Genomic DNA, 15,412 nt, shown 5'->3' on the forward strand with positions numbered 1-15,412 from the left:
AGATAACGGTGTTGGGCGAAGGTCAGTAAATAGGTTTCATTGGCAGTCATTTCTCTCCTTGGAGATCTTCTGGGTCGTCTAGTCACCTTCTTCTCACACTAGTCAGAATTCCTGGAGTGGGATGGAGCTTGGAGGTGCTTGCACTGCTGTTAACACAGTGATTCTTTTATGACCCAGTGGAAGTAGGGAAATGAACTCAGCATATAAGTTTCCATCTTATAACAGAGATGCTCAAGCAGCAAACCATTCCTTGATGCATATAATTAACCATGGTCCACAAATGTGTCTACTAATAACTTTGTTACGGGGAACATTTCTGGATTTATTCCATGCTAACCCTTTTGATTTTTTATACTTATGTAGCTATATACTGGAGATATCCTACAGATAAGCATCTTTGCATAGATTTGTCACACTTATTACTGCACCTTTTAAAAATATTCCACTTTCACTTATTCAATTCCACAGCTATTGAATCAGAAATAGATAATATGTAACATTGTGGGCTTATTATTCTCATGAACTTAGTGTGCTCATGAATCATTGAATGTTTTCTGTCACTGTCATTATTGACCCACAATGACTTTGCGATGAAATCCGTTTTCTTTCTGTTCTATTGATGTTCTATTCAATAGCATTTAAAACTCTGTTAACTCAATTGTATCATTTTTGTTTTAAAGACAAAAACCTTTTTTGAGTTTATACTGTGGGTTAGATGCCACCGCAGCCACTGGGATTGAATGTCTTATGGCCATGACTCCGTGCTGCAAAATGACTTCTAGCCTCGCTCGTTGATTTATAAACCTATTTCATTTCTCCTTAGCTCACCAACATGCTGCAATTAAATAGAGCGTTATTATAAAAAGTTCTTTGACAAAGGAGAAGGGACCTATTTAGTTGTTTTTTAAATAAACCAGCATCAAATATTCTTTCCCTAACTCTTCTCTCTTGGTCATATGGTAAAGCAGGACCAATAAAAATGTTTGTAGACTGACTTTTTCCTCTCAGGATAGAAGTGGTTTAGAGTAGACAAGGTATTCAAATCTCTATGTAAGAGCAAGGATTGGCTGTGCTAACCCCGTATATAGGGGAGTAAAAGGCTTGGGTTTAGGTCCCTTAACAAGATGGATGGAATCCTGGCTATAGCATTCCAGACATTGATGAAATTGTCTACTAATCACTCCTCTCCACTGGAACTGGGCCAGGTCTCCTTTGTTCCTCCCTCTCTATGCTGGTAGTCTAGAAGTGGAAGTCTGCTCCATTTTTCTTAAGGAGGTAAAGTTTAATAGTAGAAATAAGAGCAATTGTTTCACTATGTCATGATGATCAGTACAAAGTCAATCCTGATTCCATGGAGTAGTTTAAGCCAAAATACACTTGCTCTCTGAGCTCCAAACATCGCTAAAATGACTTTGCTTCTTTTTTCCCAAGGGGAGAAGATCATAACAATATTCTGTAAGAAAAGACCTAAAACACTATCTCAGACTTGCCTTTCTTTTTCTTAGTCTTCAAGATTAGATACTGGCAGAACCTTAGACACTGGCAGAATTTTCGATCTTTGACTTCAAGTCAAACTGAAATAAGCAGGAAAAAAATCGAGATTAAAATAAACAGAAGAGAAATTTATTATATTGGAGGGTGGAGACCTGTGATTAAGAATGTTTCACAGAGGAGAAGAGCTTTAAGGACATCAGCTGGTTCTGAGACTACACAAAATATTTTGATAAAGAGAGAAGGAGGGAAAGATTACTGGGTTTAAATGAAGGCATATCAGTATTATAGTGTTGGAGGCTTTTTGGGCAAGGATGGTTTAATGTGGTCATGACATATGATTGGGAGTGACTAGACACCAGGCCAATGAATTATCTTTAAGCCAATTCCTAAGCATTACTAGTGGGAATCAAAAAGAATGTCAGGAGGTAAATCATCAGTGTATATGAATACAGCCTGACCACTTCATTGATCCATATCCACAAATTCTGCCAAATCAGAAACAGAATCTTTTCTCTACAGACATTTCATCCTGAATCCCAGGCAGGAGACTGGTACATAATCATTATTGGATCAGTTGCTTTAGACCAAAAGGATCAGTTATCCATTGTCATATATAATGCTACATAACAGTTCCCTCCACCACTTAAAAAAAAATAAAACCATAGCTCATGGGTCTGTGGATCAGCTGGGCGATTCTTCTGGTCTAGGCCAGGCTAAGATGATCTCATCTGGAAGCACTCATGTGTCAGTAGGTAGCTGGCTGATCAGCTGGGGATTGGCTAGTCTGTGATGGCCTTGCTTGAGATGGGTCTCCTCCATGTGATCTCTCATCCCTTAGCAGGCTGGTTCAACTTTGTTCACATAGATCTCTGGGGTCCAAGAGAGAAAGCAGAAGTGTGCAAGGTCCTATGAGGCCTAGGCTTGGAATTGCAACACCATTAATTCCACTGCATTCTATTGGCAAAGCAAATCACAGGGCTGGTCCAGTTTCAAGAGGTGGGGACATAAACTCTATCTCTTGATACAAGAAGTTTCAAAGTCATATTGCAAAAGGCATGGATTCAGAGGGATATGGACAATTGTGCTGTCTTTACAATAAATCTATATGGGAATAGGAGGCTTAAAAATTGAAAAGCAGGTATTAGGTTAAGGGTATGTCTCTCAGGTTGGAAAAAATTAAAGCAATGTTTGGTAGTGAATAATTGCATCAGGAGATGTCTTTTTCTGTTTTGTTTTTTTTTTTTTTTTTTTTTGCTGTCACAGTGGCATCCTGAAAATTAAAGATCATAAAATTAACTAGATCAAGAGCAACAAATTATATTTGAGTTAGAATCTTGTTGTTTTAAAAAAGAAATCAACTTCCTCAAGTCTAGATCAAAGCATAAAGTGAGATAATCCCCTACAAATTTCTAAAAAATGTTTTAAGAAGAGCTAAGATTTCATGAGAAAATATACAAAACTTATTTTCAATCTCTATTTGAACCAATCAAACTGGGAGTTTTAATTTTTTTTTTAAAGATTTTATTTTTCCTTTTTCTGCCCAAAGCCCCCTGGTACATAGTTGTGTACTTTTAGTTGTGGGTCTTTCCAGTTGTGGCATGTGGGGTGCCGCTTCAGCATGGCCCGACAAGCGGTGCCACTTCTGTGCCCAGGATTCAAACTGGCAAAACCCTGGGCCGCTGAAGCAGAGCGCGCAAACTTAACCACTTGGCTACCGGGCCAGCCCATTAATTTTAAAAATGTCAGTTTGGACACAAAGCAAACTTTTGTAACTTGTGATTATGCAACAAGTGTCGAGGTAGAAAAGGGACTGTCTTGGCAGGAAAACCATACTTCTTACTTGGAAAAAGAACAAAAGTGACTTTCTGCTGCTTCCTGATGGCAAATGACTTAAATTGCAGAGACCAGCCTAGAGGCGTGACTTATCCTGTTATCATCACAGGCTTTGCAGCCTGCTTAACTTTGTTTGCAATATGTGTTTCACTAACAAACCCTAATTTTGCTATGGAATCGCTCAGACTCAGTTTTTGCAAACACCACTTGGGTAGATGCAGTGGGCATTGTTGTAAGAGTACAAGGAACATAGAAATTGGGGTTATAGTTGTAGTATGAGTGCTGTGTGCCCTTGATTATTCTGCACCCTCATTTCCTCAACTTCTTAATGTGCTTTAAACTTTTTCTGCATAAAGATTATAAGTACAAATGAAATCACATTTAAAAAGTGCTTCAAGCATTGCTGGGAGATTAAATTGTAATGAAGGTAGTTTTTGTGTCAAAAGCCTTAGAATTTTGTAAACTTCTTGACCCAAGAATTCCACTTTTAAGGATTTATTTGAAGGAAACAATCAGGAATTTGCATAAAGCTTTAGCTGCAAGGACACTTATTCCTCTAATTTTACAACAGCAAAAATTCTGAAAACAACCAAAATGACCGAAATTAGGGGTTTGGATAAGTAAATTACAGTAGATCCATACATTGAAACGCTAGGCAGTATTGAGAAATTATGATCTGGAGAATTTTTATAAATATATACTGAATGATTTCCATGTCACTTAATGAAAAAGTATGTAACAAAATAATATGTTCAGTATAATTACATTTTTGAATTAAATAGGTATATAAAAAGATTGAGAGAATATGCGCTAAAATGTTATCAGTGGTTATCTATGTTGGAGATAGGGATGGGTTTTATTTTCTTATTTTTGCTTAACACTATTTTCTACACGTATCACTTTTATATAATAACTTTTATTGTTTTTTCTTATTTCAAAGGTTTATGGAATAAAATTTATAAGTATAAATCATTTTTTATGCTTACCTCTTGAATCAGGACTCTATAATAATGAAAACTCAAATTCAAAACTCTGCATCTTTAAGAGCTTTGCCAACTGACATTTGTCCTTGTCACAGACAAAACACTTTTCTATTTAGGTTTACAGCATTGAAAAATGCACAGTATCCTACAGCACAAGGAGCGAGATTTATAATAAAGCCCTTCATCTCAGTGCATGAGTATACCTGTAAATCATTCAACAGACTCACATTAAGTATAAGCCTCAAAGCAGCAGATGTATCAAACAAACAATAAAATTTGAGTGTGTCTGCATTATCTGCATCTTTGTTTCTCCGTGTAAGCATGAATGTCTTGCTAAACTCCATTCCAGAGCCATCTCATTGTTCATTCAACATATATTTACTTTGAGGCTATATATTATCAGCTGAGGCTGGTACCATGATTCTGGAAAATCAGGTTGCCAGTGGTTTCTTGGAATAAGAGTCCTTGCAGACACTCAATGATGCCTCCAGCATAGTGTGGGTCCCGTATGTAATAGCAAACAAGCAAAAGACATTAGGCTCTGCCCTCAGGAAACATTTTGTGGTTAAAAAGAAAAAAAAACGCATACATTGAATGACTAGGGAAAAAAAGCCATTCATCTATTCTTTCAACAAGATTTATTTAGAAATTATTGATGATGGGCAGCTTGCCAGACAGAGTGGAAAGGATATATGGTACAATTTTAGAATATAATTCAGGGTCAATTGATTCCAAATGGTGTAATTCAGGGAGTGGAGAGATTAATATTAGCCCTCACAAAACTTGCTTCAAAGCTGGAAGGGACCTCAAGAGCATCTCATCTAAATGAATTTAGCATGATTTTATAGAGGTAGAAACTAAGTAGGTGGGGAACGCTTCCTAGTAGAAATAGAGCATGGGACGGGATTGAAATGATGGGTGGAATTTGGTGAAGAAGAATGACAGAAGAGTACAGTACCAGAGGAAGAAACAAAGTAAGGATCTGAACTGGGTAAGGTTATGACCTATAAATGGGACTAAGAGCAGAAGCTGAACATTTACTCAAGGTCCAAACACAGAGAGAAAGGCTCTCTATTGATTCACAACAAACCCCAGGCATTAGAGAATGGAGCTTTTAAAGACATTATTTTCTCTGAAAAGAGAGTTCGAGAGTAGATAAACAGACCCAAATAGTTGCTCACCTTTATTCCTAAAAAAAAAAGAAAAGAAAAAATGCAAGGGGTTAACATAAAATGAACAATTATAAAAAACTGTAGACAGGGGGAAAAAAAGCCCTGTGGTTTTTCCAGTCACACAGATACTTCTAAGATGATGTTTTTGAAGCAGGAGTCGAAAGAACCGGTCATGAATTCCAGCTCTACTACTTACTATAGCACTAAATCCTCTTGGAGTTCTCAGTCTTGAGATCACTTCTTCATTTTAAAATGAATGATCATATTTCCACTTCTAGCCAGGGTAAAGCAACAAGAACCAGATTTGTAATTTCTGCCTGAAACAACCACAGAAACCAGACAAAAATATATGAAACAACAGTGTTCGAGTTACTGGAAATCAAACAGTGAAGGACAATGATCCCTGAGAGAGGGAAACAAATGAGAAAAAAACTCTATGATTACCCTGACTTACTGTTTGAAAGTGTTTCCAGGCTGTGTTGCAGAAAGAGCCTGGTGGACTCTCTGAGTTGAGGAGAGAGAGCTGAGAGTCTAGGGGGATCAAAGCAACTAGAGATGGCTGGGCAGAGTACCAGAGAGGAGAGAGGTGCACAGAGAGAGAGCTGTGAAGATCTGCAGAGGGTTCCACTCAAGTACTTAGTAGAGTACTGATCAAAGCATGTGTGTAATAAACCATCTGAGGCTGGAGTAAGAACCACCAGACAGAACCAGAGAGAACAATGCCAGATACTCAACTGAGCCAGGATAGTGTGTTATCACCAGCCAGGCTGAGAAAAGTCATAATTCATGAGGTGTTGGGTAGAGTATTCAGGAAGTTCCTGCCTCAGTAGTGGGGAATAATTAGTTCTAGACTGAACACTGCTCCAAACCTGCCTAGCGAATCATAAAAGCACCACCTGAAAAGACTGATAGGAATACAAAAATATCCAGAAGCCAACAAGACAAAATTCACAATGGCTGGCATCAAATCAAAGATTGCAAGGCATGCAAGGAAGCAGGAAAATAAGACCCATAAGGAGGAAGATAATCAATCAGTCAAATCCAACCCAGTGTTGGCACAAATGTTAGAATTAGCAGACAAGGACTCTAAAATATAGTCATTATATAGTATTCTATATGCTCAAAATGTTAAGTGGAAACATGGAAGATATAAAGAATCAAACTTCCATGCCTGAGGAAACATGGAAACTACCATGAAAACTGCCAGGTCAGGCATGAAAAAACCACACTGGATGGGATTAACAGAAGATTATAAACGGCAGGAGTAAAGACTAGTGGACTTTAGGACACGGTAATAGATACTAAAAGGAAATATGGATCTATACAAAGGAATTAAAAACACTGGAAATGGTAACTACCTGGGTAAATTTATGAGTTTTATTTATGATTTAAAGCTCTTGAAAAGATAATTGACTGCTTAAAGAACAACAAAAACAAATTTAAAAAACACAATGTATAATGGAGTTTTTAACATATGCCTAAATAAAATGTATGACAACCATAACATAAAAGCTGGAAGGGGAAAAATGGAACTACACTATTGTAAGATTCTTATACTAGACACGAAGTGAAATAGTATCACTTGAAGGTAGACTGTGGTAAGTGAAAGCTGCATAGTATAAACCCTAAATCTACCACTAATACAACAAAACAAAGTTATAGCTAATAAGTCAATAGAGGGTATAAAATAAAATTTAAAAATAATTAAAACAAAAAAGGCAGAAAAAGGTAAATATGGGAACAAAGAAAAAATGGGACAAATAAATAGAAAACTAATAGCAAGATGGTAGATGTAAACCAAAGAATGTCAATAATCACATTAAATGTAAATGGTCTAAAGATCCAGCAAAAGTCAGGTTGTCAGATTGAAAAAGAAAACAAGACTTACTTACATGCCGCCAACAGAAATGCAATTTAAATATTATAACACAACTAGGTTAAAAGTAAAAGGATGGTGAAAGATAATCATACTAACACTAGGGGAAAAAAAGCTTTAGTGGCTATATTAATAACAAACAAAGCAGATTTTAAGGCAAGGAATATTACCAGGGATAGAGTGGGCCACTTGACAATAGAGTTAATTCATCAAGAGTACATAACAATCCTAAATGTTTATTAACCTAATAAAACAGCTTTCAAATTCATGAAGCAAAAACTGACAGCGCTGGAAGGAGAAATTCACAAATACACAATTATAGTTGGAGATTTTAATACTTCTCTCTCAATAATTGATAGAACGAGTAGATGGAAAATCAGCAAAGACGTAGAAGACTTCAATAACACCATCAAGCAACTTTACCTGATTGACATTTACAGAACGGTCCACTCAATAAGAGCATCAAAACATCTCCCTTTCAAATACGCAAGATACATTTACCAAGATAGCTCATATTGTGGGCCATAACACAAGTATCAATACCTTTAAAAGTAGGTAAGTCTTACAAATTAGGTTCTCTAACCACAATGGAATTAAATTAAAATTCAATAACAAAAATATTTGTAAAGTCTCCAAATATTTTGAAATAACATAACACATTTTTAAATAAACCATGAATCAAAGAAGAAATCAAAAGAGAAATTATGAATTACTTTTTACTAAATGAAATGAAAACGTGAGAATTCGTGGGCTGCTGCCAAAGCAGTACTTAGGAAGAAATTTATAGCAATAAATGCTTATATTAGACAAGACAGTCTCAATCGATGACCTAAGTTTCTACCTTAAGAAACTAGAAAAAGAAAAGCAAAGTAAGCAGAAGAAAGGAGTTAGGAGAAATCAAAGCTGAAATCAATGTACTAGAAATCAGAGCAGTAAATCAATGAAACCAATAATTCTTTCTTTGAAAAAAATTAAAATGGATTAACCTCTAGTCAGACTGCTCAGGAAAAAGAAAGACACAAATTACCAATATCAGGAATGAGAGAGGTGACATTACAGATCCTACATGTATTAAAAGGGTAAGAGGGAATGTTATGAACAACTTTGTGCTGAATAAATTTGACAACTTAGATAAAATGAAAAAATTCCTTGAAAGACACATACCACGCTTACCAAGAAGACATAGATAACCTGAATAGGTCCATATCCATTAAGAAAATCGAATTTGTAGTTAAAAACCTTCCCACAAAGAAAACTCCAGGCCCAAAAAGCTTCACTGATAAGTTCTACCAAATATATAAGGAAGAAACAATACCAGTTTTACACAAGCTCTTCCCAAAAATTGCTCAGGAAGGGGGCTACTTCTTAACTGGTTCTATGAGGCCAACACTCCTGCCCTCTCACCAAAGCCAGGCAAACACATTACAGGGGGAAAAAAGTACAGACCAATATCCCTCATATTGCATTAACATACACGCAAAAATTATAAACAGAATTGTATCAAGTAGAATCAAACAACGTATAAAAAGGATAATACATCACGACTAAGTGATGTTAATCCTAGGAATTCAGTTTCTGTTTAACATCTGAAAATCAATCAATGTAAACAAACCTTAAAGAGTCACCATATGAAAAAACTAAAAAAACCCTCATAATCATTTCAATAGAAGCAAAGTTCATTTGATGTAATCCAGTATACCTTTCTGATAAAAACTCTCAGCAAAGTAATAATAGAAGGGGACTTCCTCAACTCGTTAACGGGCATTGTGGGAGGCCGACTCTAAGATGGCTTCCAATGATCCCTGCCTCCTATGTAAGCCCTTCCCCTGAGTGTGGGTCAGACCTAGGAGTGACACTTTTTACAAATAGAATTCTGTAAAAGTGTTAGGATGTCACTTCTGAGATTAACTTACAAAACGAATGTGACTTCCATCTTGCTTGCCCTCTCTTGCTCTTGTTGGCTTGCTTTCAGGGAAGCTCAGCTGCCCTACGGAATGCCCCATGTGGCAAAGAACTGATGGAGTCCCCAGGCCAACAGCCAAAGAGAAACTGACACGATCAAACAGCCTGGGAAGAAATAAATCCTGCCCCCAACCACATAAGTGAGGTTGGAATCAGATCTTCCCTGAACTCAGACTTCAGATGAAACAAGAGCCACAGCTAATATCTTGATCACAGTCTGTGAGAAACCTTGAGGCAGAGACATCCAGCTAAGTCACGTCTGGATTCCTGACAGACAGAAATTGTGAGATAATAAATGTCTGTTACTTTAAGTTGCTGAGTTTTGGGGTAATTTGTCATGCAGCAATAGAAAATGAATATAGGCATGTACAAAAAATCTCCTACTAACATTATACTTAATAGTGAAAGATTAAATGCTTTCTGCCTAAGATCAGAAACAAGACAAGGATGTTTGCTTTCACCACTTCTATTCAACATTGGATTAGAGTTCTAGCCAGTACAGTCAAACAAGGAAAATAAATACAAGACATTCAGATTGGAAAGTAAGATGTAAAACTCCCTTTATTCTTAGACAATATTATCATCTATGAGAAAAATCTGATTGCATCTACAAAAATCTACTGGAACTAAAACATAAGTTTAGCAAATTTGCAGAATGTAAGATCATTATACAAAAATTCACTGTATTCCTAAACAATCAGAAATTGAACTTAAATAGGCAATAACATTTGAAATAACATCAAAAATATGAAATAGGGATAAATCTGACAAAAGACGTGGAAGTCTTATACACCAAAGATTAGAAAACATTGCTGAGAGAAATCAAACAAGATCTAAATAAATGGAGAGGTATACCTAGTTTATGGATCAGAAGACAATATAATTCAGATATGAAGCTTCCTTAAATTGATCAATAGATTTAATATAATCTCATTCAAAGTCTCAACAGGACTTTTTCATAGAAAATGAAAATCAAACTCTAAAATTTATGTGGAAATGCAAAAGACCTAGAATGATCAGAACAACTTTGAAGAACAATAATTTTAGATGACATACACTACCTGATTTCAAGACTTATTATGAAGCTATAGTAGTAATCAAGACAATATGGAATTGCATCAAGACAGACAAATAGACCAATGAAACAGAATAGAAAGTTCAAAAATGGACTCATGGACTCATTTACGTGTGGACAACTGATTTTAGACAAAAGCTTAATGGCAATTCAATGGAGAAAGATAGTCTTTTCAACAAACTGTGCTAGAGCAATCAGATAACCATGTGCAAAAAAAAAAAACTTCAGTCCGTACCTTGTACTATATACAAAATTTAACTCAATATGGATCCTAGAGTTAAATATAAAAACTAAAACTATAAAACTTCTAATAGAAAACATGAGGGAAAATCTTTACAAAGCATGTGTCTGATACAAGACTTCTATTCCAAATATATAAAGAACTCTCAAAGCTCAATAATAAGAAAACAAACAATCCAAAAAATGGGCAAACTGTTTTAACAGATACTTCACTAAATATATGCTGATGACAAATAAGCACAGGAAAATATGTTCAACATAATTAGTCAGTAAGGAAATGTAAATTAAAGTCACAATGAAATACCACTACATATCTATTAATTTAAATTCAAATTCAAATTAAATTATAAAGACTGACCATACCAAGATTTGGTGAGAATGCAGAGGAACTGAAACTTTCATATACTGCTGCTGTGAATATAAAATGATGTAACTACTTTGGAAAAATTTTTGCAGTTTCTTAGAAAATTAAACATATGCCTACCATACGATCCAGGTATTTCACACATAAGCGTTTACCCAAGAGGAAAGAAAGCACACGCTCATACAAAGACTTGTATGTGAATGTTCATAGTAACTTTATTTGTAATGGCCTCAAACTGGAAACCACCCAAGTGTCCTCAACAAGTGAAGGTATCAACATTGTGGTATATCCATACAATAGAATGCTACTCAACAGTTAAAACGAATGAACTTTGAAATACGCAACAACACAGATGAAACTCAATTATGCTGAGTGAAAGAGCCCCAATAACAACAAAAAAGAGTACATAGTATATGATTCTATTTATATAAAATTTTAGAAAGTGCGAACTAATGTATTGTGACAGAAAGCAAATTAGCGGTTGCTTGGGAGAGGGTTGGGAGGGGTGGGAGAGAGGGATTCTAAAGGGGAATGAGGAAACTTTTGGGGGTGACGCATATGTTCACCATCTTGATAGTGGCAATGGTTTCATAGGTGTATATATATGTCAAAATTTAAATTATATACTTTAAATATGTACAGCTTATTGCATGTCAATTATGCCTCAATAAAGCTGTTGAAAATTAAAGAAAAAAACAGAATGATCGTAATTCTTACATGAAAGGACTATTATGATGAAATGAGATACTGCATATGCAAGGGCTTTAGAAACAGTGTACAATGTTAGCTGCTGTTATTATCTAGGCCTATATCTTACCAACTTTGTTAAGTGTTGATGATGAAGTTTACTTATGCAAATTTTCACAAGACCTTTCTTGGTGTGTGGGGAGTGTGTCACCAATGATTGTACCATATATGGTGGTTTTAGTTTTTTTAAGTCTAATTTGTCATAAATCAATGATTCTTCACTTGTCAGAACATGGCATATATTATATCTTTCTCCCTCTCTGTATTTCTGTCTCTGAATCTTGACCCTCATTACCTTCCAGATGCTCTATGAGAATAGCTGAAAGCACAATTGGGTTCATCTTTTATTCAGCATATATAACACAGCTATTTAAAAATTTACTGCTGAGGTGCATATCATCATTGAGGTTAAAATAAAACACACTAAGTACAAGTTCCATTTTTCAAAAGGCTTATCCAATAAGTCATCCCAGAGAAAGTGGAAAGTCTGGCTTTTAACAGCAGAATCAGGAAAAATATCTGTGCCTTGTCCAATCAAACATTTGAGGCCAAGCAAACTCCTTGGGAAAGCTTAAATTTTTTTATTACCAATTTATGAGTTTAGGGATGAAATGTTTTAGGAGTCTCATTGCTAAGCCAGAGGAATCAATATTTTTCTGTTAACAGGCAAGCTGTCACATAAACAAATCAGCCGAAAACCTCCATTTAGCAGATCAGGAAAAACGCTTGCTGCAGAGCATACCAAAGCCAGGTCTTTGCTGTATTTTGATCTCCTAAGCTGGGCCACCGAGACCCCCACCAGCTTCTGTTCTAGTGAGTATATGTAGTACTGTTCCACATCTGTTTAGGAGGTTCTAATTCACTTTGCTAAATAATATGCTGTAATTTGTTGATTCAGGAACAAAGCCTGTACTCTGTTGTTTGGGAGACGGGAATTTGAGGCCTTATGTTGGTTCCATTTATCACAGCCCTTCTTCGCATGGAGTTACAAATGTAATAGATCATAAAGTCTCCTGGCAAGGCTGAGAGGTTGTAACTTTTAAGGTTAGAGAGGAAAAGAAAGACCCTGAGACTAAGGTAACCTCTTTCCTAACGGTTTCTCATTCACAGAGCTATTCAGGGTCCATCTTAAATTTTGTCTTTCACCCTTCTGAATCCTAAAATGAGAGCAGTGCTTTACGATGATTAAGTGGAGATAGGAGTGAATGATGTTAAGATGTGCTGCTGTATGCTGAATGAGCCTTTGACTTATCATCACGTTATACTCAGACCTATCCCTGCTTTGAACAAAGTGAATAGTCATTCATTCAGCCAATACCAGTTCAAGCAATATTAGGTACCAGGCATTGCGCTTAGGTGCTAAGGATTAAACAACCTTTAATGTGCAGTCCTTTCCCTGAAGGGAAATACTATGTGAATGTAAAGTATTTCACATGTGAACTGATGTATAAAATGTAATACACATAGAACCTTTTTAGAAACAACTTACTGTGTAAAGCAAGATATTCCTCTCTGCGTGTATTCGTGTGTGTGCTCATGCGTGTCTTTTAGCTCTTTGTTACAGCACAGCACTGATAAGGAGAAGTTTGTCAGGCAGCATTCGTCAAAGTTGGCTATGACTCCATCAGAATCACATGGAAGTGCTTGGAAAAAAATGCACTCTCGGGCCCCATTCCAGTTCTAATTAATCAGACTCTCTGGGAGGTGGGGCCTGTGAATCTGAACATTAACTCAGTTCCTAGGCAACTCTGCGCATTAAGTTTTAAAAAGTGCTGCTGTCTGAACAAGTTACAAGAATGACCTTAATTTTTAAAGTGTAAAAGTAGCCTCTGGGATGTCAGGGCAGAAAAGTACAGATGGCCTCTTACAACTCCTGGAAAAGACATACAAGCTTCATGGTGCCAGTGTTGGCTCAGGGGCACTACCTCCAAAACGGTACTGCTATATTTCCAGAGTGGAACAGAAATGCTTGCTAGGGAGAACGTCTGACTGTAGTGAGTGACCACGGAAAGAAAAGACTCAGCACTGGGGAAATGAGCACTTGGTTCTCACCCTACTTCTGCGGACCAGTGGTCTCGTGATATCAGAAGAGTCACTTCTCTGATAGTCACTTGCAGTTTTTAAATACAAGGCACGCATTACAATAATACACTTTACCACATCAAATGTAAATCAGTGAATTCCCTGCCCATCTGATTAGATCACTGTGAGGTGCCAACGAGATAACATCATGGCAGTGGCTTGAAAAAAAATGGAGCATTTAACAAATGCAAAGTATTCAGCTCATTCCTCCGTTACCATTTCTCCAACTGAAAGTATCTGATAGCAAAGTAATGTCCTCTCTATTTGGCTGGAAATGGGAGATCTAGCTGGCTTTCCTTTACCTCCACCCTTCTTGCCAAAGACTAAGTAATAACTCCCCCTACTGTTCCTTCTGCTCAGTCCTAAAGCAACCACTAGAATGCCAAAGAGGCCACTGTGGAATGATGCCCAGACCAAAGACGGTGTGAGAGGCCCACAATCTATGCCTCCCTCAACATTTGATTCCTCTTTTCATTGAGGAAACTTGTGGGCTCAGACCCATCGGGATTATTATCCAGTGTTTACACTGGGCATCAGAAAACAGTAACATGTTGTCATGGCAACAAGATTTCCTGTGAGATTTTTTTCTAACTGGTCTTTCTTAAATGGAAACGTCTATATCACTGCCACCCTTTGTTTGTCACAAGAATAGAGGGGTGCTGTATTAGTTATCTATGGCTGCATAACAAGTTACCCCCAAACTTACTGGCTTAAAACAACAAATGTTTATTATCTCCCACTTTCTGTGGGTCAGGAATCTGGGAGCAGCTAGACTAGGTCCTCAGACTTAAGGTTTCTCACAAGGCTGCAAACAAGGTGCCAGCTGAGGCTGCAGGCTCATCTCAGGGAGGATTAGCCTTCAAGCTCACTCATATAGTTATTGGCAGGATTCAGTTTTGGGGGGACTGTCAGACTGAGGGCCTCAGGGTCTCGCTGGCTGTTGGCCAGAGGCCTCCTTCAATTGCTTGTCACATGGACATATCCATAGGGTACTTCACAACGTGGCAGTTTGCTTCCCCGAGACTGAGGACGCTCTAAGAGAAAGAGGGAGAGGGCTTTCTGTAACCTAATCTCAGAAGGGACTCTGCTGTACACAGGGTCGCTAGGAGTTGGAATCGACTTGATGGCACTAACAACAACTAGTTAGAATCAAGCCACCTGAGCCAGTCCACACTCAAAGGAGAGGGGATTAATTACACAAATAATATGGATACCAGGAGGCAGAGACCACTGGGGATCTCTTAGAGGATCTCTACCACAGGCATTTAATTCACTTTGTTTAGAAACCTGGTAAAAACATTTCTTCCAAGGTCAGTTAGTGATTTGTCAGTCAATGAACAGCATTTACTGTGTATCTTCTTTGTGTAGGAGTTAACTAGTCAGTCAGGATTTCAAGCAGTACAAAATATGCTGGAATCTTTCCTAAACCATTTGCCCTATCTCCTCCTGTTATAATACATGGGACTTCAATTTATTTCTTTGTTTTATTTACCCTAGTTATAGAATGTAGAAAGTAAAAGTTATCTGAGGAGATGAAATGACCTATTCTAGGTAACCATGTTGGGGAGGTCTTCATGAGCATAT

This window comes from Equus przewalskii, chromosome X, assembly GCF_037783145.1.
Source record: "Equus przewalskii isolate Varuska chromosome X, EquPr2, whole genome shotgun sequence".
Classification (NCBI taxonomy): domain Eukaryota; kingdom Metazoa; phylum Chordata; class Mammalia; order Perissodactyla; family Equidae; genus Equus; species Equus przewalskii.